This window comes from Desmodus rotundus, chromosome 11, assembly GCF_022682495.2.
Source record: "Desmodus rotundus isolate HL8 chromosome 11, HLdesRot8A.1, whole genome shotgun sequence".
Classification (NCBI taxonomy): Eukaryota; Metazoa; Chordata; class Mammalia; order Chiroptera; family Phyllostomidae; genus Desmodus; species Desmodus rotundus.
Window position 1 is genome coordinate 37,146,877 of NC_071397.1, and position 8,336 is coordinate 37,155,212.

Genomic DNA, 8,336 nt, shown 5'->3' on the forward strand with positions numbered 1-8,336 from the left:
ATGGCCACGCTGAGCCTGACCTCACTGCTATGTGTTCCTGCAGGGACCCTGACCTGCTTCATTGACTCAGGGGAGCCTGTGGACTGGTTCGTCGTCTACAAGCTGCCTGGCCTCCAGGAGAGGAGTGCTGGGGCTCAGACAGGGCTCTGCTACAAGTACTTGGATGAGGGATCAGGGGTCTGGCATGATGGGACAGGGTCCATCAACAGCTTGGAGGGAGCTGTAGGCAGGAACAGCTTGCTGCTGCTGTACCGGAACACCAGTCAGTTCACCTACTTTACAATGACCAACCACCTCATGACTTTGGGACGCAGAACTCTTCTAGCCAGGAGCACGTGAAGAACGTGCTGCTTCTGGATGAAGAAATGGGCTTCTTGCTGCTCCACAGCATCCCCGGGTTTCCTTCATGTGCTGCATACAGACAGCTACCTCAAGACCCAATATATGGGCAGGCCCTGCTCTGCATGTCTTTTCCCTTGACCAGTTCTCAAAGATTGGCAGACAGCTGAACTACACCTACCCCCAGGTGTATGATGACAAGCTGGAAAGGGTCTTCATTAAGAAACTACCTGACCTGGAGGAAGTGGTCAAGGGCTACCATGGTCACCACAGACTGTCCAATCAAAGGCAGGGGCCATCTTCCAGAGCTTTGCCAAATTTGGAAAGTTTGAAGATGACCTATATTCTGGCTGGTTGGCAGAAATGGAAGCCTGTGGCAGCAATCTGTAAGTCCAGTTCTGGCAAAACTCTAGTGGTGTCCTGCCCTCTAGCTGCTCTGGGGCCCAGCAAATGCTTGGCTGACCCAGAAGCCTTCCCTGAGCCAGCTGGGCCCACCTTCAATACCACGGAAGACCACTCCAAGTGGTGTATAGCCCCAGAAGGACCCTGGGCCTGTGTGGAGGACATGAATCAAAACTATGGAGAGGAGCACCGAGGTGGGGGCACAGTGGGTACCCAGCTGTCTGCCCTCTGGAAGGCCTTCCAGCCTCTGGTGAAGGCCTGAGAGCCCTGTAGGGACTAAAGCAGTATCTTGTCTCCAGGAAGCCCAGCAGAGCATATAAGAGCTAAGGCTTAGGAGCCAATGTGAACTTCAGTTAAAATCCCAGTGTAGTCTCTCGCTAATTGTGTGACCTTAACTATGTACCTGAACCTGTGATTCAGTCTATTTATCTGCAAAATAGGAACCACAACACCTGACTCAGGATTTGTGAGAAGTAAAAGGAAACTGGTAGATGGGAAAAGAGAGAAAAAGAAGAAGTCATGAAAACCAAAAATAATGTAGTATCCAGGATGGGATCCTGGAACAGAGAAAGAACATTAGGTAAAAACTAAGGAAATATGAATAAAGTACTGACTCAATATTAGTTCAGTAATTGTGCCAAAGGCATCATACTAATGTTAACATGTTAGTAGTAAGGAAAACTGAATGTGGGGTGTATGGGAACTCTGTATTCTCTTTGTAATTTTTATTAAAATTCAAACTGTTCTGAAAAATAAAGATTATTTTTAGCCCTAACTGGTATGACTTAGTAGGTTAAGAGCTGCCCTGTGAACTGAAAGGTGGCTGGTTCAATTCCTGGTCAGGGCACATACCTGGGTTGCAGGCCAGGTCCCCAGTAGGGGGCGTGCAACAGGCAATTGTGATACTTCTCTCTCTCTCTCTTTCCCACTCCCTCTCTCTAAAAAATTAAATTAAATTAAATCTTTAAAAAATAAAGATTATTTTTAAAATCATAAATAAATGTGAAAAATGTTATAACCATGTGTGGTAATTTCAATTCTAGAACTACATCTTAAAGAAATAACTACCACGTTCCTTACAGTAAAATAGGTTTATAATAGTATCTACAGCATAAACATGTGAAACTCAAATGAGGTTAGCCATATAAAGTGGTGTGAATACTAAACAAATGTTGATTGCTGCTATTATTATTATTATTATTCAAAGCTAACTGTTACTCAAAGATAATCCTCAAAGAATTGACAGTGTAGTAGAGAGATAAGGAAAAAGATGAGTACAATAAATTATGGTCATTGATGATAAATGACTCTTTCCTTACTATGTAACTTTGGAAAGTGGGTTACTCTCACGGCCTCAGCCTCTGGCACCCAATAAATATAGTGATAATGATGATATGAACCTCACCAACAACACTGTTGACAAATTAAGACAGAAGAATAAGGGAGTGCAATGGAGTGCAGGAGTATAATGAAGGATCTCCTAAAGGTAATAGCTAAGATTGATATCATGAATATATACTAACTAACTCATGTTCATTCAACAAACGTTCATTGAGTTTCTACTGACTATGTCAGACACTACCCCATCGTTACTTGAATATCAAATCACAAGTGATTTCCTCAGCGTGAAGCTGCCTTCTATAACTTTTTTTTTTACTTTAAAATAATTGACACCAGTCAACTTTATAGCTGGGGCCAATGGGCATTTCTTTGGGGAAAATTTTTTGTAAACTGGAAAGTGTTGTCCTGGCTAGAGTGTATTGGAATTAAATTGAAGGGGTTTGGCAGTGACTAGAACTTACATGATCATAAAATTCTCCCTGGTTATAAAGTCAAAGCAGAAAGTGAGAGAAATATTATGCCCTTCTGCCCAGCTCATTTTACTGAGAAACTAAATCAAATCTGTAAGTAATAAGGTCTATCTGGTAGAGCTAACTTAACCAATCAGCAAACTTCTGATGTTTAATTGCCGATAACATATTAGATTCAGCAACATTTCTTATATTACTAGTAATATTTTGGTCCAGAATAATACAAAAGATTTCCAAATAAAGGATGACATGAATTAATGTTGGGCACAAAATCCACAAAATGGTAAAATAATTTGACTCTTGGTAAAATTTGATTCTGGTGGTATACATTTATGTATATGTGTATGCATGATGTATGAATAAGTGAATGATCTGGGGTAAATAAGGATAAGATTGAGAGAGAGCAATCTATTTTGTGAACATTTTATTAGCTCCTAGCTGGCAGGTTGCTTATTTTACTGAAAGAATTTTCCTAGGCCATTTTGTCTGCAAAAGATCATAGATTTTAAGAGTAACTAGGAAGACAGCATATTATAAAGGAAAGCATACCAGACCAGGAATCAGGAGGCCTCCATTCTGTTTTTATCTCTGGCCATAGCATGTGTGGATATCGGCAAGTCACTAGTGTCTTTGTGGTTCTTCTTATCTAATAAATGAAGATAACTCATTCCTTGTCTACTTCATATAATTGTTATGTGGGTCAAATGAGACAATTAATTTTTCAGTTATACTTAAAGCATTTTTACCCCTGAAATTGTTCACTACCAATACTTTAAAGAGGATAAATTCTTCATTAGAAATTGAAAAGATTTTTTAAGAGATATTATGATATATCTTTCATCACTAATAATTGAATTAAGTAACTATATATAATGTTCTAAAATTAACTGTGTATGTACAAAAAGAAAATAACCATTGCTAACTACTTCTTTCCATGGGGAAAAACTATAGCATGCTAGGTAGTCTATAGTTTATTTTCATCTTGATAAAATTTCCTCCAGCACCAAGATAATTTAAAAGGATTATAACAAATTTAGCCACCACAAATGTAATTTAGATTACTTAGAATTTTTAATTGTTTTTATGGTTCTTAAGAAGGATAATGAGCTATGTTCTCTAATATTCAATTAGATCTTGCATTAACATTACACCGGGAAAGGAAAATATATATTTTCTTTAGAATTTTTATCTGTCTCCTCATAATAAATTTTGTGATGTTTTTTATTCAGTGATTTCATAGCAGGTGAGGGAAATAGTTCCTCTAACAAGTGGGCTCGCAGGGAGACACTGAGAGGTGTCACAGAGCAGTTGTCAGCTTCCAGAAGCAGCAGATGCAGATAACAGTCCTCAAAAGGAGCTTTGATCTGCACCAGCCTTGAGGAGAAAAATGCAAGCAGTGCTCACATTTGGGAAGAAATAACTGGGAAAGAAATGGCCTTAAAGGAGGATTTGTTCCTAGACAGTAATGAGTTATTTAAGGACGGGGACTGTGTCTTATTCATCTTTGTATATCGGTCCTAAGAACAATGCCTGGAAATGATCAATATAAATGGCAAATGTTGGGTGGATGGACAGATGGATGGATGAATGGTTGGTTGGATGCATAAATGGATGGATGGATAAGTAGATATAATAAGTTTATCTAGAAAATATAGATGAGAACATGTATCACAAAATCTTTCAGGCCAGTTAACATGGCAGGATTCAGGGTGGGGGTGAGTATAACCTCCGGCATCTACCTGCACACACGTACATCAGATGTCCTACCTCTTGTCCAATTATCAATGACTACTTTCCTGATAATCATTTGGTAAAAATAAATAAGCCAAGCCACCATGAAGGCTGTTATTTACAATGCACTGAGCTTTACTAATATATTAGCTAAGAAATATTAGATTATAGTGTGTGATGAATATTGATAAAAATCTGTATTCACTATAATTGAAATGCAAGAATTTTACTTAAATTTTTGTAGCATTTCAGATGTAAATGAGCAGACATTTCCCTGAGTAGGGAAGGGGGAGCTGAAAAGTAAAGCTGAACACAAACAAAGTCAAAAAGAATAAGTAGACAAAAAAAATAAATTATTATGACTATAAAACACTAGAACCAATGATTTCTTGAAATGTTTAAATTCTGAAATACCCTTTATATGCCCTGCCAGAGTGTGGATGTTAAAGTATCTGTTCTCTTGATCTCATGCAGCAGAAATGGCATGTACCCTATAAAACTGCAAGTGCGTAGTAAAAATAGAAGCTAATGCCACCATAACCACTATTTTGGTATTTCCATCTCAGTGCTTCCTACACCACAACTTTAAATGATCACGTAATGAGATGATATAAATGAAAGTAGCTTACATCAGAGGTGGCAAAACAAAATTTTCACTGCTTCCATAAAAGGAATGTAAATGAGTGGCATCTTTGTATCTTTTGATGAAAATGCTTGCCATGAATGTAGAAGGAACGATAAGAGTAAAAAAGCCATGATTTTTCCCTCACCATAGCAATTGATTCTGGCCAGAATTATCAATGGAAGCTAAAATTATTGGTTAAAATTAACAAGAGACAAAATCTGAAACATCACTTCACAGGTCACATTAATTACAAAGGGAAAAGGATGTTTCACAATGGAAATTTGGCAGATAGTATCTTAACTAAATGATCAAGTTAACATGACCAACAATGGGACAAACTGATGTGTCTCCTGAAGAGAGGCGAGCAGAGAGGCTTTCAGGGAAACTATTAGGTTGAGTCAAAAAAATGAAGTGCTGGTAAAAGTATTAGGAGTCAGTTTCAGCAAAATGTACTGACAGCAAGTATATCTGGGAGGTTCTGTGTCCTCTCAGAAAAATGACATTTATATGAAAATAGTTCTCAGCTGCTTAAGGAGCTGTAACAACATATTTGCATGGGGTCCATAGCAAAGGTTTCTATGGGGGTCTATGGCCAATTCAGACATCCCTGTTCTCATGAAGGCCAGAGTCAGTGCCCTGCTTCAAGTGCTCATCCTTCACATCTACCATCAAGAGCTCACAGATGATGTCCTTCGAGTACCTTGAAAAAGACACCTTTTAACCAATAAACATGTCCTAGGTCAGAGCTTCTCAAGCTTTAATGTGCACAGAATCCCCTGAGGATCTTGTTAAATTACAGATTCCAATTTGGTATATCTGGCATGGGGCCTAAGATTGTGTATTTCTAAAAAGTTCCTAGGTAATTCTGATGTTAGTGGCCCGCATACTACACAATAAGTAGCAGGGTCCTATACATCCCATTTCTGCCTGCACTAAGTGATTACCAATAATCATAAAACAGGCCTGATTTAGCCAACTTTTATCAACTGGCATCAATTAAAATCATTCTGGCTAAAAGACTTGCATGCACATTTTCTTAACTACCATTTTAACTGTAAAACTAAAACTGATTTTATGCTTATCATTAATGAACATGTAGATAATTCTGTAAAAGTTTGCTGTATGGCTGATCTTTTTTTCCAAATTAGGTTGAGAATTTTATTTTGAAAGTGATAGATGGTAGAAAACATTAATATTCTAACTCTCTTAAAGCCTATCTGGACCACTTAGCATGGGGTAAAAAACTGGCTTGTTCTATTAAAATATTAATTTTACCATTTACTTTTATTTTGAGCCAGAGTTTGCAAGCTGATAGCTCTTGAGCTCAGTTTAGTTTATTCATGTGTTTTGTGTGGTATATGCAGCTGGAGTTTTGTTTTTTGTTTTGGGATATACTACTTTAAAATTAGGACTTCATCCATAAAAATAGTTTTAATGTTTTAACCTCCCTTTGATCCCCTGACATGCTTAACTCTCTTTACTAAAGAAAAAAAAATTTAAGTACTAAAATATTTGATCCACTATGTAATTATTATGATTACATTTTTAAATTAATTGCTAACATTTAATGAAATCCAGACACAGAGTAACTTAAGAAAAAGAAGCAATACTACTCTTAGAAAATCTATGAATTCAATGAAATACAAAATAATATTGATAATAAATAGAAATAATATATTTAATGCAAATACTAAATATGTAAAAAGATCTATACATTGAGTTTGATATCTTTAATTTACAAAACAGGCTCTCATTTTAATAATTATTTAAGATAATTATATATTACATTTTCCATGATCTTATGGCAGATTGTCACATTAATGCTACATGAATCATTTCTCCTGGTATGCATACTCTTGTGGTTCGCCTTTCAGACTGACTCTGGATTTGGCCATGTGTCAGCCTTGGCCAATAAGACATCAGCCAATACCATACAAACAGATGTTTGATAAGGGTTTGTATATTGGGGACTTAGATCACCAAATTGCCTAGGTTACTGAACTGCCACAAGTATCTGTATCTGCCAAGTCAGAATAATAAAAATCATTAAAAGATTCTATATCCTTGTATATGTGGATACTTTGTAAAAAAAAAAAAAAGATTAGCAACACTTAATGGAGCATTTACATTCCAAGACATCCCAGTGTGCCTACCGTTTTTAGTTTTTAAATTTGTTGTTGTCCTTCTTTTGGTTGTGCAAGAAGGCACAGTGTGTCTACCTATGCCTCCATCTTGGCTGGAAGTCTGTATCTATCAATATATTATCTTTATGCATGGAACTAGAACAAGGCCAGAGGTATTACACTCCCTGATTTCAAACTACACTACAGAACTGCAATAATCAAAACAGTATGGTATTGGCAAACAGAAAACCAGACACACAGGCCAATGGAACAGAACTGAGAGCCCAGAAATAAATCCACATGTATGTGGGCAACTAATTTTTGACAAAGGAGCCAAAACATTAAATGGAGAAAGGAAAATTTCCTTAATAAACAGTGTTGAGAAAATTAGAAGGCCACATGCAAAAGAATGAAACTAAACTGCTATCTGACACCATACACAACATTAGCTCAAAATGGGTTAAAAACCTGAAATTAATACCTGAAACAATGAAATACATAGAAGAAAACATCGCACTAAACTTACAGACCTTGGTCTCAGAAGGGATTTTGTGAACTTGACCCCAATGGCAAGGGAAGGAAAAGCAAATATAAGTGAATGGGACTACAACAAACTAAAAATCTTCTACAGAGCAAAAGAAACCATCAACAGAACAAAATGGCAACCAACCAAATGGATATTTGCAAAGAATACCCCTAATAAGGGGCTAATATCCAAAATATATGAAGAGCTCATACAACTCAACAGAACCCCCCCCCACAAACAACCTGATTAAAAAATGGACAGAACAACTGAATAGACACTTTTCCGCAGACATACAGATGGCCAACAGATATATGAAAAGATGCTGAACATCACTAGTGTATAAGGGAAATGCAAATAAAACTCACAATCAGATGCCACCTCACACCTGTTAGAGTGACTATAATCAATAAGACAAGAAATATAACAAAGTTTGGAGATGATGTGGAGAGAAGGAAACCCTCACATGGTGCTGGTGGGAATGTAAATTGGTGCAGCCATGATGGAAAACAGTATGCAGGTGCCTCAAAAATTAAGAATATAACTACCAAATTAGCTAGCAATCTCTCTTCTGGTTATCCACCTGAAATATTTGAAAATGTTTATTCATAAAGACATTGCATGCCTGTGTTTGTTGCAGCATTATTCACAATAGCAAAAACATGAAAACAATTTAAGTGTACTTTGACAAATGATTGAGTAAAGATTGTACATCTATGCAATGGAATACTACCCAGCCATAAAAAGATGAAATACTGTTACTTGTGACAACATAGGTGGAT

At 37.0% G+C, this 8,336-nt stretch overlaps 1 pseudogene; it reads left to right on the forward strand.

Moving 5' to 3' along the window:
* On the forward strand, positions 1-1,061 carry LOC112319226 (deoxyribonuclease-2-alpha pseudogene; annotated as a pseudogene).
* The last annotated feature ends 7,275 nt before the right edge of the window (positions 1,062-8,336 follow it).